Source organism: Molothrus aeneus, chromosome 4 (genome assembly GCF_037042795.1).
Source record: "Molothrus aeneus isolate 106 chromosome 4, BPBGC_Maene_1.0, whole genome shotgun sequence".
In the NCBI taxonomy this organism is placed as follows: Eukaryota; Metazoa; Chordata; class Aves; order Passeriformes; family Icteridae; genus Molothrus; species Molothrus aeneus.
This window is the reverse complement of record NC_089649.1, coordinates 28,392,294-28,412,158: the sequence shown is the minus strand read 5'-3', so window position 1 is coordinate 28,412,158 and position 19,865 is coordinate 28,392,294.

Sequence of the window (19,865 nt, the reverse complement as noted above, 5' to 3'; positions counted from 1 at the left end):
AAAGGGTCTGCTGAATCTGCAATTCTTGCTAAAACATCAACAAAAACCTTACTCTGAAGTAAGAAAATGATGGAGGATAAAGATAAAAACACATTGTTATTTATAGGAAAAAAAAATTGTTTCCTCTTTGGACAACATGGTTGAAACTCCACATACAGAGTCTTAAAAATCTGTTGTTCTTTTCCATGTCTTTCATGTGCAAGTGACTTCCATGATGGGCAGCTGTGAAAGACTGGGAAGGGTTTGCTACTCTTAAAATCAGAAAGTCAAGTAAGAAAGAATAACGCCAGAATAAATTTAAAGATACAGAAAGTATTAACTTGACAAGCCTATCGCCTATAACTTCAAAATACAGAAGAGTGAACCCAAAAGGCAGGCTTGATGGAAAGCAAATACATATAAATTAGTCACTGCAAGTGTTGCTAAAAATACAGCTGATTCCAGGAATCCATCAATTTGAAAGCATATTTGACAAGCATACATAGTAGGAATTACACATTCATAAACATACCTCAGGACATGCCTCAGCCACTGGACTGGGGAAAAAGAAATTCATCTCTAATGAATGTTTATACCTATTTCCATCACAGTTCTTATGTTCCTGTCTATTCTTCAGAGCGAGCATGGGATCAGCCTATGCTTATTCACCCCACCTCACAGAATGCTCATCCCCAGCTATCAGAAGGAAAAAGTCACTTATCTCAGTAACAGGGGCTGCTGTACTCTGCTCTCATTTTAATCTGGAAGCAGATGTACACAAAAAAAACAACCACAAGGAAGGAATTCCAAATCTTGTTTAAATTCAACCACAGGATTATTTATGATGTACATGGTTTTTCAGCCTGATTTCTCGAAGATAGGGGAAACAGCATTTGTAGACTAAAGTAAAATTAGAAAGAAAGGAAGAAAGAATGAAAGAAGAAAGGAACAAATGAATGCTGCAAGCCCTGGTACCAAACGCAAACATTCAGGTGCTGTTTTGAAACCCACTGGAAGGTCAGGAGTAGCAAGTGGTTTTGTTACCAGGTATCAGTGCTGGGAGAGGCACCTTGAAAACAGCAGGAGCTTAAGCTCTCCTCCTGACCCTGCTGAATCAGCCAAAGGAAACCAGCACTGCGGTGGCAGTGATTCACAGAGGGCTCCAGGATGCCCTGCTCCACCCTTTGAAAAGAATGGATCAGCTACTCCTGTCTCAACAACAATCAAAGCAACTTCAGGGAAGCCAAAGGAAAAGCTTAGCAGAACAGCACCAGCAGATCCCATTGAAAATAAGTGCAGATTTGCAAGGCTACCTGCCCATTACACTGGATGCTTTATTGGTCAGAATATGCCTACATTGGAATTCCTTTGCCATTTAATTTTATGGGTCATGGCCCAGAAGAAAACAGAATCAGAAAATTATTGCAATGAAGTAAATTAATTAATTACAAGTTACAAGGAGTACCAGTTAAGCATTAAGCTTAACCAGTTAAGCTTTTGCTTCTTCTGACCTCATGCATTTGTTGAGCAATGCACTCACACTCAGCCCTTCCTACCTGTTCCTCAGCATTATAGAACCTCATGAGGCTGTACTCATGCCACCTCTCCCTTAGAGCTACACAAGTTTGGAAAAGGAATATTTACTGTAGGGTAAAAAACCCCATAGCTGTGGTTGACAGATGTTCTTTTTGTTTTGACGTACTTCATCTAAATCCCTCTTCCTCCACTGAAACAAAATGAAACATTGTATTGTTTTCACCTCAAGAAAAAAAGACAGCTCCAAATATTTGTGCTTTATGAAAAAAACCCTGTCATTTTCCTCCCTTACAACTGCTATTAGAGCTTTACTATCATTTGGGGTATTTAATGATCATGCTTAAAGATAACATACACACGAAGTTGACTCACCTTCCAAATAATCCATTATGCATTTGGTTTGTGTAATTTGTTGCAATAGGGAGACATTGAAGAAATCCACTGTCTTAGTCTACATCTTCAAATCATGCCTGCTTTGCCAAGAGGCCAACAAAATCCCCAGCAGGAGTTTGAACATATTAGTAAAACTTACCCTCTTTATAATAGAGAATCTGGGTACTTGTGCACAAAAATGCTACACTGCTTGTGTAAAAGTGCTTTCAGTAAGAGTTGATGTGATTCATACCCATATTAGCACCCTTTGACAAAAGGATTTTTTTTAAATTATGCAGTATGTGTTTGCACAAAAGTACCTTTTTTCATATACAAATATTGAACTATCTCATCCCCAAACTCTTAATTTTTTTGTTTTTTATTGAGCTTTTCCAGCTAGATTAGTCTTGGCATACCTGCAAGCTCTGCTTTTTCATTTCAAACCTGATGTTACATTTGTCATTCCTGTGCTACAGCAATGGAGTATTGCAAACACGCTGTTCTTTTGAAAGAGTCTGCCAAGCACCAGACAGTGCACACATGGAAGTGTTTACCTGGAGCCTTAATACCAATTTTCCCCCTCTTACACCTGGAATATTCATTTGTAGTTGTGCAGACAGGCATAAAAATGTGGCTATTTAATTGTACTGTTGTATACAAACAGGAAGGTATTGCTCTCTTTTATTTTTTTAAATTAAGATGACAAGTTAGAGGCATCTGCCTAATTACATTGGCAATTATCTATTTCAGCATAGGGAAAAGCTCGTAAGGGCATGGTCCTACCTGATTTTATCTGGTTTAGAGGTGGCTTTTTTACCTCAGCAAGTGACAAAAGTCGCAGCGTCATCCTGCAAGTGACGTAAGTGCTGGATAAAACCAGTCATTTACAGCAGGCAAGGGTTACTGCTGGGATCAGCTCCACTAAACAGAGCTGTACTTCCAGATGGTGACTGCCAGTGCCCAAAGCAGTTTACAAGGGAGAAGGGAGGTGTTATCTCTGTATTCACACAGCTGCCTTCAGGAAAAGGTAACATGAGAACACTGCATTTATTTACATTAACCAGAACACAGACTATGTCTGCAAACGTAGGTGCAAACTCTCACAATATATTACAAGTTTCATTAGTTAGAGGCTTAAGTCCATTTTCAATATGTGTTTAGTTTTACTAGTAGTTGTCTTATTTTCTTTCACCTCATAGCAAGAAGTAAGATCACAGCAGGTTTAAAATCAAGCACACCTTATGTCCCATTAGGAACAATGTCAAACTCTCCATGTTGGAAGAATAACTGATTGCAAATTTAACTCAATATAAAAATCCCTGTCTGGAAAACAGAAAAATGCCTGTATTGTATGAATATGCTTGAATATTGTTTGAGATTACAGCCTGTAGACCAGAGTGCAAGCTATCTCTCTTTTAGATTCACAGCCCCTCAGCCAAAGCCATGGCACTTGATCTGTGCCAGCTCTTACCCAGCAGCAGCTGAGGAACAAGTGATCTTTCATTTGCCAAACAGTAAAACCCACACAGAATAATTACTGAGCAACAGCCAACGTGCTGTAAATCAAAAGTTGTTGCAGAGCCACCCTCTCAGAGCCAGGGAATTTTCTGGTTGTGTTTCAGAGGTCTGGACTAGTCTGAATTTGGAGGAGACCACGTGATGGTACAAGCACAGGTCTCAAAGACTGTGTCTGCTTCCTGCTTGGTAGGCACATTGGATTGAATGGTCTTAAATCATATTAAATCCCACTGCTCTTAGTGGCTCCCAGGCATTAAGAACAATTTCGAGTTCTCGAGCAAACAAATTTTCCCTTCTCCCCTTATGGTTTTCAAAGCCTGTGCTAGTGACAGCAGAAGCTACTGGAAAAGAGTAGGAAACAGCTGGGAGAAATAATAGTAGGCACAGTGGGAAGGGGACAGGACAAGGCAGCTCCCAGGCAAGTTTTCTTTTCCAGGATCTCCACCTCCATGTGAACTTATTGCACTAAGGCCACAGAAAAGAGAACTATTCCACTAGACTGCAGACCAGGACCCTGCTATCTGCACAGCTCTGCTGCAAGATTGTCACAGAATAAGCCTTATTCCACAATCTACTCCAAGCAACATGAGCCACAACATTTAGTATCCTCTCAAAAAGTATGGCCATCCGGTAGAAGACAGTGCTTTTTTTGAAAGAGTAACTAAACTCCCATGGATGGCCCCGGGACTGTGAGAAAATAGCCAATTCCCCCGTGGCATGTCACCTGGGATAGGTTCAGCAGGTTTGCTCACTGCTGTCCACATCCATCCAAGGGCCTGTCTGGGGTGACACTCCTCCCCAGCCCTCTCCACACAGCCAAGCCCAAGTTATGGATGCCTCAAGTTATATCTGGCTTTTAACAAAGACTTGTTAGGACAGAGTCCCCATGCCAAACTTTCTTAGCAAGAAAGATGCTCTACCCGATAAATTATTGTGTTCAGACCACTTAGAAATTGGAGAGGTGGATTGAGAGGTACTTCATAGTTACAGTTTAAAGAGATTCTATCACCACACGGTCTAAGTCATGCCAGGCCCAGGCAGGCATAGTAAGGCAGCCACTGAATCCATTCCTGTGGTGGCCAAGAGGTCTAAATGTCTCTGATAGGAACCACACAGAGGCCACTGCTGCCATAAAAAGGACATTAGTTTGTTCAACAGCCTTCTTGTAAAGCTTCCATAAAAGATGGAAGACAATTGCCTGCCAGAAGTTGTCCACCTCTTCACTCTGATCTGTACAACAGAACTTCATCTTAATAGCTGTAAAGGAAGTAAATCCATAGCTGGTAGTAAACTAAAGTCTTCAACAACTCAAAATATTTTTCCAGAGTATGGCTTCACTTTGGTGTTTAAAAACTACCTGTGACTGAAAATGCCACTGTTTCCAGATAAACCAGTATTACTTTTCAGAGATGAATTAAACTTCAGTCTAATGAAGCTGAATTCACTGACACTGCTCTTCAGTGAGCCAAATTATTCCAAAAATTCATCTGTCTGTAACAAGCACTGACTAATGCCCTCTCAGTACAAAACACAAGCTAACTTGCAACAGATGATACCTTAAAATCTCTTCTAATTGTGACCAACTCAAGAATATTGAGATCAGTGCACAGCATGTGCAGGCTCAGAGTGCTGATACTCTCAGCCCTTTCTACAGTTTCAGCTTGGTACTGCACACACACACACGTGGCACACATTCACCCTGGAGTTTTTATCCACTAAAATCATAAAGAGCATTCCCCCTTGCATTTATTATTTAATTGGCCAAATTTCTGCAAGCATATGAAAAAAGCTTATAGACCACACCAGATTTAAATACAATTAATTAAGATGGTTTGGGGTACCTTAATCAGGACATGCAACTATTTGCACAGTTAGCATTGCTTTTAAGAGCAATTGTTCCACATTTCTCTTAAGAGTAATAAATTACAAGGTTCTTCCTTGCCTTTGTAATCCAATTTCTTATTTTATCTCTTGACTTTTATTCTCTCTCCCACATGTTCCTCCCCTAATTACAACTTCAAACATTAGAGAAAAAACCTGTCACAATGAATCAGATGGTTAGTCCATAAGGTGTGATATTCTATTTAATACTGATGTCAGACTGGCAGATCCCTTGGAAACAACACTGCACTGCAAGTCAGCTGAAGAGAAATTCTCATAAGCTTTTTCAATAGTCAGTTCCTTTAGTTGATTCCATAGTGGATTTAACCAATGCAAACCACAGGAAAGCCAAAGAGACAGCCTGCAGCAGCTGCAACACTTGGGTTTAAAATAGGTTTTATTTCCTATAGAAAAGGCACAGCAACTGGGTCTGCAGAACATGTTTATACACAAAATTCAGCTCTCTACCAAGGCAAGGCACTTCCCCTATAGCATACTATCCTGTATGCTCAGGAAGACATGAGAAATCCAATTAAATTTATGCACTGTCCTACCAGAAAGGTGTTAATCCCTTGAGAATCACATTTACACTGTCTTTTCAACTATCTGCTTTTCAAGCAACAATGTCTCCTAACATTTCAGGGGTGAGAGAAGCTAAGCAACAGACTTAACATAACCTAAAGGTCAGCAAGTTCTGCCTGAAGTCACAAGTAGTGCCAGGTTTGATTTACTCCAAGGCTGAAAAATCTTCCCAATTCCAAGTTTGCAAGGTTTGAGTTAGAGTAACTCTAGCCAGAAATTTCAGTTTAAATCTATTTGAGTGCTATTCAGTTTCAATAGCTTCCCCAAAACATTCCCAGAGCTAGAGTTTTCAGCTTGCTCCCTGCTGTGTTCCAGGGAGGAGTAAGGGTAATGGCAGTGTAGAACTACAGCCTGTAAAATTGGTTCTGCAGTAACTCTCCCTTCAGTTTCTGACTTCATGCAAACTGGGTATTCCACATGGTTTCTTGAGAGGTAAATGCACATGTGAGAAACCTGAAGTGAATAAGAGAACAAAGACAGAGATAAGAACTCCCATGGAGATGCAGTCAAGACAAATATTGGGTCCCACAGTTCATTATTTGGCAGCCTCTTCTCAATATCCTGTTGGTTATTCAGTGCGATCTCTCGAGAAGGTTTTAGATAAATTAGGCCTTAGTGCAGCATCAGGGAAAGCACCTGCAATCAGCAAGGTGTTTCCACTCACCTCCATGAGTGCAAAACGAATTCTGAATAAGCTTTCTTGTTTTTCATACAGATACAGGCTGTTTACTTATTTAAAAGGCAGTTCTCTCCTTCCTGCCTCGGTAGGTGCTCAGCAATTGCTGCACTCCTTTAGTACAGCTGGAATATTTGAAGCATGAATCAGAAGGTATGTTTTGTGTTATAAAACATATATAGTGTTTTATAGTGTTTTAGTGTTATATAGTGTTAATATAGTGTTTTGTTAGGTATTTTATGATAGATTACACTCATTAAACCTGTGATTACTGTTTGTATTTATTGTGTTCCAAGGAAGGATTACAAAACCAGTCCTACAGATCTGCTAGAAGGCTTAATTGCACATTTGCTGTATTTGCACCAGAAATTAAAAAGCAGAAAGTTATATTCTTAGGCAAAATTAAAGTTTGCCCACACATACATAATTTCTTTTTTCTAGTTGCTGGATTTCCCCATACTTTATTGTAGAGTCCTGACATATAAAAGGCTCTGTTTCTATACTCTACATGATGCTTCAGGGATTAGAAAAGGAGAAATAAATGCAGTTGCATAAAAACTTGAAATTATTCACAGCAGTAATAGTCACTGCTAGTAAGATCTTTACTTATTTGAGCTGGCTTTTTTTCATTTATTGATAGACTTGAGCTCAAAGTCCAATTCGGTATTTCTCCTAAATTTTCAAAGTGTTGCATGAAATTATTTGGCTCCAATTAAGCAAAAAAAAAAAAAAAAAAAAAAAAAAAAACCACAAAAAACTGCTTGTTATCATGAAAAAAACCCAACCTTTTCTCCAGTAGCTAACAATGTGTCTTTTACAGGTCAGTAAGATTCAGGCATTGTCAGATTTCCTCCTTTGGTGCTGTTTATTCATCACTTCAAAGGGATGTGACTTTCTTTCAGCCTCCAACTGTGACCTCTCATTTAACTGTAAGAAAACCACTTCAGATTTGCAACAGATTTTAAGCTTTTCTCCCTAGCACAGAGATCTTCCATATGTCACATGGAATTGACCAACACAAGACAGGTAGGGACCTATAAGACTCCACTGAAGGCAGTCTTTAGCAAAAACACTTGTAACATCATTATTTTTCCCTCATCAATTAATACAGCCCTAAAGTCATGCTCCAAGGAAATGACACAGAGAGGTTTCCAGGGAACATACATGAGCAACACCAGACTCAAGTCTTCATAACAAACTGTGCAGTATGCATACACTAAACATCTGCAGTCTACCAAATACAAAAGTATTTTGCATATAACATATCTAGCCATTGTTTGAATTGCTGGCAAATTCCCTGTCAAAACTCTGTAAGGTGGGTGCAAATTTTAACAACTAATCCATTTTCAGTGATTTCCAAAGGGTATTTTTCAAGAAGGTATTAACAGGAACTCATCACATATGGGAAGATAATGAATGTCTTTTTCTGTTTGTGACTTCACTAAGAATTGGGGCGATGCAATTGAGAGTGTTACTCTTCTGCAACACAGGCAGTATTTATAGGAGGGATCCTGCACAAAACCTCAGAGCTGCTTTGAGCACAAGGTGGATTTAAGCCAGGTGAGGACCTCTCTCCCCTCAGCCCATATTATGCAGTTTCATAACCAATGTTACTTATCTGTAAGAAAAACCACCTCATACAGAATCCAAAATGCACAAACATTACAGATGTGAACCAGGTATTTCAGTGGCAATTCTCCCACAGAATCATTAACTGAGTTGCCAGCAGCACTAAAGGCAATAAAAACACTACAGCTATTACAAAAGCAGCAACTGATCTGTAACAGACACAAGCATTATTCTTTGTTCCCAACAAAGATGAGAAAATTGCAAAGAAAATGGAATTTCAGGCTAGGAAACAAGTTTCTCCAGCTGCTGTATCAGTCATCCGGATCAGAAAGGCTTCACTCACAGTTGATAACAGCTCTTTTCCTCTTGACATTCCTTAGAAACTACAACTAAATGGCCAACTGTGGGAGGTAAAATAAATTCACTATATTGTTCATTATTTCCTATATTACTGAGCTCAAGGATCTCTCATGAGCAAGGAATTTTTACCTTTATAGTATCCATCCAAGTTTTTCAAAACCATAGTGAAAGTCCTATTTCTGAGTTTGCCATTATAAATAAAATTTACATTTCCTTTCTTTCCTTCTTATTACTAAGTCAAAGTGAACACTAAGTCAGGACTTGTCTTAAAAAACACCCCTTGATTTTTGTGAAGAATGTGTGTGTGATCCTGTCCAGCAGCAGCTTTAGGAAAGGCACCTCAAATAGAAGAATTCTTCAAAATGCTCCAGTAGTTTCTCTTCCCATACTACAAACAAGAACTTTGACAGCTTCAGATGGCACGAAGAACTCACAGCACTATTTCTCACTCACACTCACTATTTCCTGACACAAATGTTCCTATGGTGGATGAAGTTTTTTTATCTTAATTTCAGGCAAAAAGTATGTCATTCAATTTTAAGAGTAAACAGGGTAAGAATGGCACTGGTGATTTAACCAAAACTTTTTTCACCAACACTGAGATCAAGCAGTTCCCTCAAAGGGAACAGGCTAATAAATAGTCAAAACCCCCAATTTGTTTTACCAAAGGGGCAAGTGGCATCAGACACACAAGGATATCTGCATGTAAAGTTACAGTACATATGTCTTCAACAAGGGACTTGCCATTCCATTTTCCTTTGCTCCTATTTGTTTTGCAAATATTCAGTACAGTTCTGGAAGATTTTTGTAATATGAAAAAGAAAGGGAGGTTGCAGTATTTATTTTTTCAGGCTTAAGTACAACATTTATGTAATAGTGCTGAGTTTGAACATATCCTCAGCCCCTTCTGTAGGAAAGCACAGTTGCACCCTGCTGCTAAGGCAGGACAGAGGAGTTGTCATTTCTTACCCAGAAAACAAACTAAACAAGCATCAGCAAACTGGCAATCAAATCTAGCTCTGCTTTAAGCTTCCAGACTCCAAACTCCAGCTTGCTGTCCCCAAAATCACCTGCTGTGGGCTTTAAACAGCTCTGAGCTCTCAGCTGGGAGCAGTATGGTGCAATGTCATCTGCTTTATTTCAGTCCAGGCTGCCTGTTCACGTCCTTCATCACAAATATCCCAGTGCACACATCTTTGCTGGGATCTGAGCTTTCTGGTTTATTCCATAGCTCAGCCATTCCTGCCTGTCCACTGCTGTGTGACTCAGCACTCATTTCCCCACACCTGCAATCCCCCTCTAGCCCCTAGTGCCTTGCCTCAGGACTTGGAAGCTGCTCTGACCCACAGCCCACGCAGGCAGGTTGTGCTGCCAGGGCCTGGCCAGTCTCGTTATTCCAGTCTGCAGGCACCAAGAGTCACTCTTGGAGTGCCTTCCAACTTTCTTAACTAGAAAGAGCACAACCAAGGTCTCATCTACTCAATGAAAAGGAAGTCTTCAAGGAATCAAACAAAGTGCCATAAAGGATATACCCTATGTAATCTTAAAAGTCTTATAGGAATTATATTGATCCCAGCCTTCAAGTTAAGTCTGTGTATTTTTGATGAAAGGAGATTTTTACTTGGCTGGATTCAGCTGTGAAATATATGGTCTTGCTAAAAAGGAACATTAGCTCATTTACCTTGACCATGATATGAACCAAATCATCAATCTGCACTTGGATCTGGATAGACAGAACATCCTTCCAGCTTTGCAAAGCCAGTTAGGACTCCTGCATTTGTCTATCCAGGTTAAGAGAAGTTCCATGTTCTTTAGCTCTTCTTTGAAAGAATAAAAAGAGTTTAAAAATTCAGCCTAGACTACCACTAAGCAGTTTACTTTCATGACTAGATAGATGCCACCTTGTCATCTTCGATCTCAGTGTCTGGAATAGAGAATACCCTTTCATGAGTTTGCCGGACAAATAAATGTTAATAGCAGCAGTTGGCCATGCTAAATCCTGCTCCTGGGGAAAAGACCCAGGATCTTTCTGCAACTACTCACCAAAATAACAAATGTGGGGTTCTGACTTCCAGAACTCTGCTGTATCTGTGGGGGGGAATCTCCTGCCTGAGGGAGAGCCATAAGAGGTCAGGTTTAAGACAGGGTTTTGATACCAACTAGTAGAAACACAGAAGGGCAGAACTATGAGAGTACTCCGTGTCCTTTATAGGACCTCTTCTTCCTGTTGGCTTCCAGCATAACACACATTGTTTTGCCATTCTCAAGTCTGTACACAGAGGGCTAAAAATTTTGTCTCTTTTTTAATAACCATAGCAGCTTCCCCGAAACTTGCCTGCCGAGGAGACAGAAGCAAAGCAGTGTTTTGCTTCCAAGGTTTGAAGCACTTTGGCCTGATTTGTGTATTTTTTGAAGAACAGATAGCAAGTAGGTCTCCTGCCACTCTCATGACTGTGAAATTGCCATCCCAGGAATTGGCCTCGGCATTGTCAGGCCTAGGGTCAAAAGCAGATCTGAGGCAAGTTGACACTGACATGCTTTTATTTCTGTGGCAATAGCAGAGTGGCAGCTTGATCCCACCCAGGAAGACTATCCATTTTCTAAGTGTTTTATAAATATTAACAGTTTGCAATGCTCTAAACTGATACACAGGATGGACCATTATTCCATCATTCCCATTTCAGGGAGGCAGAGAAAATTAAGGGAGACAACAGACTTAAGTGTTCTACACAAAACCACAGCAGTGCCTGAACTCAGACCCAACTTGTAAACCTTTGTCAGAAAGTCAGCAAATGTGCAGTGGGATCACATGCCAAGGACTCACCAGTGTGATTTGGGGACTATTGTAGCCAAGTTTTTATTGACTTATACCCCATTTAACCACATAGTGGTTGCATTACCATATGAATACAGTCAGCCTTGTTATAGGCACATGCTGCTGCAGACCCAGGAAACTTGGGCACCTCTGTACTATGTTCCCTAGGCTTTCACTAAGGAATCACTGCAAACTAAGCTGAATGCTTCTTTATCTACAGTGTCAGCAAGTCCCAGGGTCTTACTCCTCTTTGATGTCTCGTTTTCCAGAAGTGAAAACAGAAAACATTTGAAATCACTAAATTTAAACATTACATGTTATTTTCTGCATTATAGCCACCATAATATACCTATTTAGAAATTTTGCTTATACCATTCCTGAAGTGGCAGGAGATTTTCAGCTAACAGACCAAAAACACAAGCAGAGAGCTATCAAGAGTCCTTGCTTCTCCCATCTTAAATGCAGTATCTTCCTTACAATTCATTCTTTTTGTTAATTACTTTTCAGTAATTTCCTGCTCCTCCCCTCCCAGCCAACAGTGAGGAAGTGATAGAAGTTTTTTCCTAAACCTTTCTCCAGGAAATTACTTTCATATCCATTAAAGTTAAGAAAACACACTAACATTTAAAAGGGTTTCAACTGTTTAAGCTAGCAGGCACCCTTGAATGGAGTCCCTAGACTCCAGTGGTTTCATTCCCCACAGTAAAATCTCAGCAACTCAAAGGTTATCACCCTCATGACAGAATCACAGAAACATCCAGGTGGAAAAGACCTCCAAGATTAAGTCCAACTCTTGACCAATCACCACCATGTCAACTAGACCATAGCAGTAAGTGCCACATCCAGTCATTTCATCAACATCTCCAGGGATGGTGACTCCATCATCTTTCCTGGCCAGTCCATTCCAATGTTTAACAACCCTTTCTGTGAAGGAATTCTTTCTGATGTCCAGCCTGAGCCTCCTCTAGCATAGCTTGAGACTATGTCCTTTCATCCTGTCACTGGCAGCTGATCAATCCAGCCTATCTAGATCCCTCTGCAGCATTGGAAAAAAAAATAAAATAAAAAAAATCCCACACACACAAAAAAAACCCCACACCAAAAACTCTTTAACTGTTCTCAGAAATCACAGTTCACACACTCTTAAAAATAACAAGCCCCAAAAAAGAACAAAGATAGGAAATTACAAGCTATAAACACACTGCTTTTAATTAGCCCAGACAGAGGAGCATAGCAAGCCCAGTATTTCACTTACCCCATTCCTGATGCAGCTCCAGTGGCAGGCATGTTGTGTTACACCCTGCTGAGCAACCCTCTGCCATCGGCACAGCTGTGGCAAGCAGGGCAAGACGTTTGGATTCAGGTACTCAGCTGGACACTGATACACAGCTGAACATGGAGACGTGGAGAAGTACAGGTGACCTGCAGCTACTTTCTCTGTCATCATTTTTATGGTGTTTACAAATTATACCCCACAGCAATCATGTAACTTCCAGCTCTTTGTGCAACAACTCGGAGCAATGTTGTATTAAGGCTTTGTTTCAGGATTCCCTTGGAAGCACTACCTGCAGCAGCTACTACTCTAATTTACTTGCTCCTGGAGAAACTTGCCACTAGTCCCTTTGCCTTGTTCTTCCCTTGGGTTTTCCACATGCTGGGCTGGAGCACAGCTCTCCAGCCAGCGTCCTCAGCATTTCAGAAAAGCAGCAGCACCCAATACAGGTTCAAAAAGGCAAACAAGAATGACACAGCTCCACACCAACCACAGTGGCAGAGGCTGTCCAGATTTCCTACCTCATGGTTTCCAGCAATACTACCTTCTTACCTCCTCCTCAGCTCAAATCTACACAGAAGTCCAAAGCAGTTCAACCTCCTCTCCAAGGTCTTCTATTGTGATGCAGATTCCAGTCACTTTCTTTTCAAAGCCAGGTGTTCTGCTTTCTTAAATGCCTTCAGGTAGCAAAGTCTCTCTTAGCCTCACATTTAATCCCAACAGAAGCATGAGCAGCAGTAAGATGCCAGTAAAACCCAGTAGAAACCATCTGTTCTATTTCAAACATCCTTAAGAGTCCTTCTTTAACCCATTTGTGGTGCATCTTCATCAACCTTTTTAAAGTTTTACAGCAGGGTCTTTCCTGGCCCTGCCAAAAGCCTCACTCAACCCTGCTAGAGAAGTTGTGAAGTCAATTACCACAGCTAATGGCTTCATGCACCACCTGGGCTGGGGCATGGCCTGGCATTTGCTGCCTTCCACAGCACTGGGAGCCTCCTCTGTCAGGGTGCTGGCCCCATCTGCAGCCCACACTACAGCACAGATGCAGGGATTCACCTCACCTTGCTGATAATATATTCCCCCATGGTAAGTCTTTCACGTGCCCAACCCAAGTCTTTCCCACACAATTGGGGATCTTTTATGCTACTGTCTTTCAATTCTTTATAGCATGTGCTTCAGATCCATGTGGGGCTACCAGAAATCAGAGGATAAGCATGACAAGCTGTAGTCACCTACCTATTCTACTTGCCCTTTTCCAGGATATATAAAGCTTCAGCAGTTTTCCCATGACATCACTCCCCACATTACCAAGCCCTGCCTTCTCAGTATTCCTGCCCCCAAATCCTCCAGCTGACTCTCCTTAAGGAGTACTTCCCTCCTCTCAGAAGCACACTGCCAGACCCAAGCTTTTCCTTCTCTTCATTATTTGGTTTCTCAAGAGCTGGCAGCCTTGTTTTCAGCCATAGGATCATTTAGCATGGAAAAGATCCCTAAGGCTGTCAAGTCCAACCATTCACCTCACACTGCCAGGTTCACCACTAAACCATGTCTCTAAGTACCTTCTCCTCCATTCCTCTCCCAGCAGTAGCAGCAGTAGGTGCTGTGCCATTGCCTTCCCGTATTGACATTTCATCTTCTTCCCACCCTTGTACCCAGTGCTGGGGACTTCACCTTTCAGACTCTGGCTTGAGCCTGTTATTGCTACGAGCCACATTATGATTCCTGTTTATACAGGGATTCTCAGATGATCAGCTGAGCAGACTTCTCCCTCCTTTGCCCTCAGTGAAGACTGAACAGTGCACAGAGGAGCTAGTGCCTTCCATATGTTCCCATCCCTTACAGAGTTTTTTTAAAAACACCGATTATCCTTGTTTAAAGTATAAAACTACAACATTTTGTAACTTTAAAAAGGAAGTCACTGTTCACCACACAAGGGGAAAGCTCTCTTTGAACCATCTTTCACTTCACAAGCTAGAAATCACAGTGTGTCCATGACACTAATTGCAGCATTAAGTGTAGAATTCAATTAATGTAAATAAAAGTAATTACAATAATTATTGCTACTGTGGTGCAATTATACTACTAATTCTGCCCTCTCAAATTATGATCACCCTAACTTGCATTTCTGGTATCAGCTATGTCTTTATATACTCCCAGCCTCCCTTCTCCTTCAAAGGGAGAAAGACCGAAAAATTTCCTTCCTCACACACAACATTCCATCCCCTACCAGCAATCTAACCAAGCTCTCCTGCTAGTACAGATATACTAATCTTAGTTAGGTTTAGTTGTTCAGGAGACAAGTAGAGTAGATACAGCTGGGGACAAAGCAGAAATTGTGGCTCACAGAGTGCCTCTACCATGTAGTTATGGATCAATATTTTCTACCAATACCAGTATTTTCAAGTTTCCTGTAAACCACAAACTGGGATGCAGTTTCACTTTGAAAATACAGAAGAATAATGTTTCCTGAGCCCTCTAGGCTGGAACTCTGCAGGTATTTCACACCCACACAGCACAAGTAATTACCAGTCAAATGTGGTTACAGCTCCAATTATTGCTCTATAACTATGTTTGTACCTATGTTTGTGTCTAAATCACAAGGCAAATATGCTCTGGAGAGGAAATCACAGTCCCTGGTACACCAGTTGCCTGAAGCAAACAGTTTCACATCTACCCTAGCTAGGAAGCCACTTTCTTTCCAGAGGAAATAAGGGTGGACACAGAGGATGAGAGGGTGGAGAAAGGATGTTACTGACGTGGGTGACTTCCCAACACAGCATCATGACGTATCTGGACACCCACTGAGTTGACAGCTAAGAGGTACTCTGAAGGTGCACTGCTGAGATCTGCCTTATAAATAGACTGAAACCTCTCTGTTGTGTCCTACTCTAGGAGCTTTCTCCACAGCATGGCTAATTAGACAATGAAACAGGATCTTAGTCAAGAAGTGAGGTGCAACCCAGCAGCAAGTGATCAAAAAGTCTTTAAGAACTGATGACATGTAAAGTGTTGTAGAGAGCACATGGAACCAGTATAACATTATGGTGTTCCAAGCACCAATGATGCCTAGAGAGGCTACCTGGCACCCAGGCTAGACAGAGTGAAAGGAATAAAGTAGGTGTTTATTGAAAGGCCTTTAAATGATGTACTTTGGGCAGTACAAGAGCCTGGCCATGGCTCTACCCAAGACGGACACAAGATGGATGACCAGTCATGATTTTCACACTTTTATAAGTTTTGGGCCATTTACATATTGGGGTTAATTGTCCAATTACAGTCTCAGTCATGAAATCCCATCCTCCCAGACTGCTCTCCTTAATTCACCCTTGTTTACACTTTTGGACCCAAAGCTGCAATGTCCTTTGTTCTCAGGCTGGAAAAGGATTGTTTTGTCTAACTAAACTGTGAAAAGAACTCACTAACCCTTTATATAAAAGTTCAGAGTTACACACTAAGGCAGTACAGAATCTGAAAAATATGAAAGCTAAAACTTACAGCATCACCAAGGGTTATCATTTTTCAGATGAAATGTAAAATGCAGGTTCTGCTTGCTGTGACCATTTTTAGCTTTTCAGAAGTCAGGAGCTTTACTTTCAGCACAGCAAAAGAGAGCAAAATACCCTTATATCATCCATTTTTACTGTTTTGTGGAATTGTTTCATGTGGCATTCACATTTTCTGGAAAAATCCCTTCGCCCAGGAAACTGAGAAGCCTCAGAGAAAAAGGAAAGCAATAATTATCTGATTTGCTTCTCCTATGTTTTCCTCCTTTGGAATGTGTTTGGAAATAGTTCACCAACAGGTGGTTGTTTCATTCGTTTCTGCTGTGAGTTGTTTTGAAACAATGGCCAATTGGGGCCAAGCTGTGTTGGGACTCTGAAGAGAGTCACGAGTTTCCATTATTATCTTTTTAGCCTTCTGTAAGTATCCTTTCTGTATTCTTTAGTATAGCATAGTTTAGTATTCTTTAATATAATATAGTATCATAAAATAATAAATTAGCCTTCTGAGAACATGGAGTCAGTCCTCATTCCTTCCTGCCACGGGGCACCCTGCAAAGATGATAGTTTCATACCACCTTGTAGCTGCATTCTGTGATTAAAAATAAAATAAAATAAAGATGAACATGCAAAACTGAAGAGTGAGGATGTTGGTCTATGGCAGTTTTTATCCCAAAGGTGTTAGAATACAGTCATGATAGAACAAGCTTTTAGTTGTAATTATACATTTAAGACAAAAATCTTGTGCCTAGAATTCACCATGCAAATATATACTTTTACCACTTGATGGAAGTACACCATCACTGTGTCACAAACAGCTACTATAATTTCATGACAGAGTAGACTGACTGCCTTATCAGCATGGCTGTCCTTCTTCCTGCACACACTGTGAAAATGAGCACACACTGCTGGGTTTATCCAAGCTTGTACAGATCTCTCCCAACACAGCCCTTCACGGTGTGGCATGGACAGCCCATTCCACTCCTCAAGGAAGAAGTCACACACACTGCAAGCCCAATTGCACCATGTAGATTCCTAAGCTCACAAAACAATCTTGGCAGAAGGCAGTTCAAACATAAAATATTGTGTGTGGGATCATATAGAGGAATCACTCTATGCTGTGTCCATACCCAAAGTTCTTCCTGAAGTATAGAAGAAATCTTTTACAAATACTTCAGTGAACAAGGCCCTTTGTTGTTATCAAAGGAAGTCATTCATTTAAGCTGCTATGTGGTTTTTCCTTATGGTAATACAAGGAATCATAGGATTTGCTATGACTGGAAGAGCAATAAAAATAATAATTAGAAAAGAGTAATTTTTATGGATTTATTTTTTGAAAAATAAAAAAGGGTCAGGGAACTTCGTCTATTTCCGTGCCAATTCATAAAAGCTGTGTCTGATTTCTCTAACATACCAATGAAATTAAAAGTTAATAAAACTCTACTGAAAGAAGACAATTCCTCTGCTGCCACAGAGAAATATGTTCTTTAATACATCACCATTCATCATGATTGAAGAGTTTTTTTGCACTTGGGTCTGCTGTTTGTAAAAGGAGTTTTAAAATCACATCATAACTTACTTCTAATGAACACATACCTATTTGAAATCATTACTAAGATTTTCTCAAGTAAAAGGGCATCTGTATTATTTTACTAATAGCTTCATTAAATGATCAAGAGCTTCCTGTAGAATAGAAGTTATTAAAAATAAGTGAGGTAAAGGGAGATTGCGATAAACCTTACTAGACCTAACCAATTTCAGTATATGAAAACCTGAGAAATAATTTCAAATTCTTCTTAACATCGCACACAAATAGGATTCTCTCAGACAAAAATGTTCTAAAATAAGTTTTCATTTGCAAGTCATTGCAAGAACAAAAAAAATTACAAGTCAGTGACATAACAATTTTTTTTTTTGTCTTGCAGAAATAACTTGGAAATTATTTACCTTTCTCCAGTCAGTTTTTTATTGTTGTATTTACTGCGAGACAAGCACTTCATTAGCTTTTACCCATGAACTGGAAAAGTGCATTTTAGTGCAGTTTATATATCCTTTAGGCCAATGCTATCAAAGCCATTTTGTATTCTCTAACTAACTAAATCTGCTTGACTCATATAATCTTGTTTCATGTTTCTTCTAATTAGATTGTTTTTTTCACTCTTCAGCACTAGAGGAACGCCTGCTGCACATCATCTTCTCAAGAACCAGCCCAGCCAGAGACAACTGCTGCTGTTTCTTCAACTGACTAAGGCTAGCTGGATACAAATAAACTTTCTTCTTGTCTTTGATTGTCTATACCACTACTGTTCTACATAAGAAAACATCCGGTATAATAGCTAAATGCTTTTATTGAACAGGATTACTAGTTTTTTGGGTTTTTTTTCATTTTAATAACTCGGGCATTGCCAAGAAAAACTCCACAAAACACCACAAGGCTAATTTTGGCAACTTCATGGGTTTGATTGTGATTTAAAGGACCAAAGAAAGCCAGAAAGCAGTAGGAAATGAACAACTGTCCATGGACGTGGTCAAGGGAGAATGTTTACAGTTTTTGTCCTCCGAGTCAGGAACTATTATTTCTCTAAAGGAAATCAAATTCGAATCCTGTGAATCCTTTACAGTGCTTTCACCCAGAGCAGCAGTTAATAGCTATTTTATGGAGAATTGCATTACTGAGTAAATTCAAGCTACATCTTCCTTGCAGTTCACTTCCTGTGACATTCTGTATCTCCTATTTGTATCTCAAACCTTACTGTAGAACTTACCTTTTAATTGGAAGAAGATGCAGGAACTGTGGAGGGTATTTAAATTAGAAGAAAGCATTATGATCATAACATCAACCACAACACATGTAATTACATTATCTTCTTCAAAAGCACTGTAATAAGGAAAAAAAAAAAAGGAGACCATATATTGGGTACAAAGTAAGTGTAGTATGGATTAAACCCCCCAAAATAGAATGTGACCTTGCCTTTGACAGGTACATTACATCTACTGCCAGTAGATTTATGGCTTTCTCTCTAGTCTTCATTGCAGTAACCTTTGTCAGCTTGACACACCTGTACATTTTGAACTGAACTGCAAGATAAGGAGATGAGTTTCTTCTCAGATTGTAGAGAGATAACTTGTGCATCAAGTGCAAGAGCTGTTAAGGCACCTACAGCATTCCTGGAAAGGATGGGGTAATACAGTAATATAAAAGTCAAGAACTACAATAGTCATTTGGTATGTACGCATATATGAAATTATTTGCTAGCACCTGCCAATCCATAGAGTAACAGCTTGCAGAAGGAATCCAAGCCAGTGCCCTGCTCTGCAAATCCTGGAAATCACTGGGAGTCCTAGAATTGGAATAGATGTATTTTATATGTCCTGGACAAGGATCATAGCAAAGATGTACAGACAAACAGGTTCATACAGAAATCAAAAAGCTTTCTTATGTGCTGAATATCCCATACCAGAAAAGGCAATTTGGTTTGTGACTAAAGGATTACGCTCAAAATCAGACTTTGCTCCATCTCTAATCTCCTCTGTGATCTAAAAGTAGATTATTCCAATGATTTGCTTGTGTCAGTTTTTCCTCCTTAGGGAATTAACAAAAATCAAGTCTCCTTTGCAAATATTTGGATTTAAAGGTGAAAAGTATGATTCAGGCATATTATTAAAATAATCTGATGAACTAGGAATGGTGACATTATTTTAGGAAGTCTATGAACATTCATAGTTAGTATAACACATCATTGTCATACACTAGAGCAACATTTACAAACAGCTTCTATCCAAGAAATCAACAAAGAAAGAATT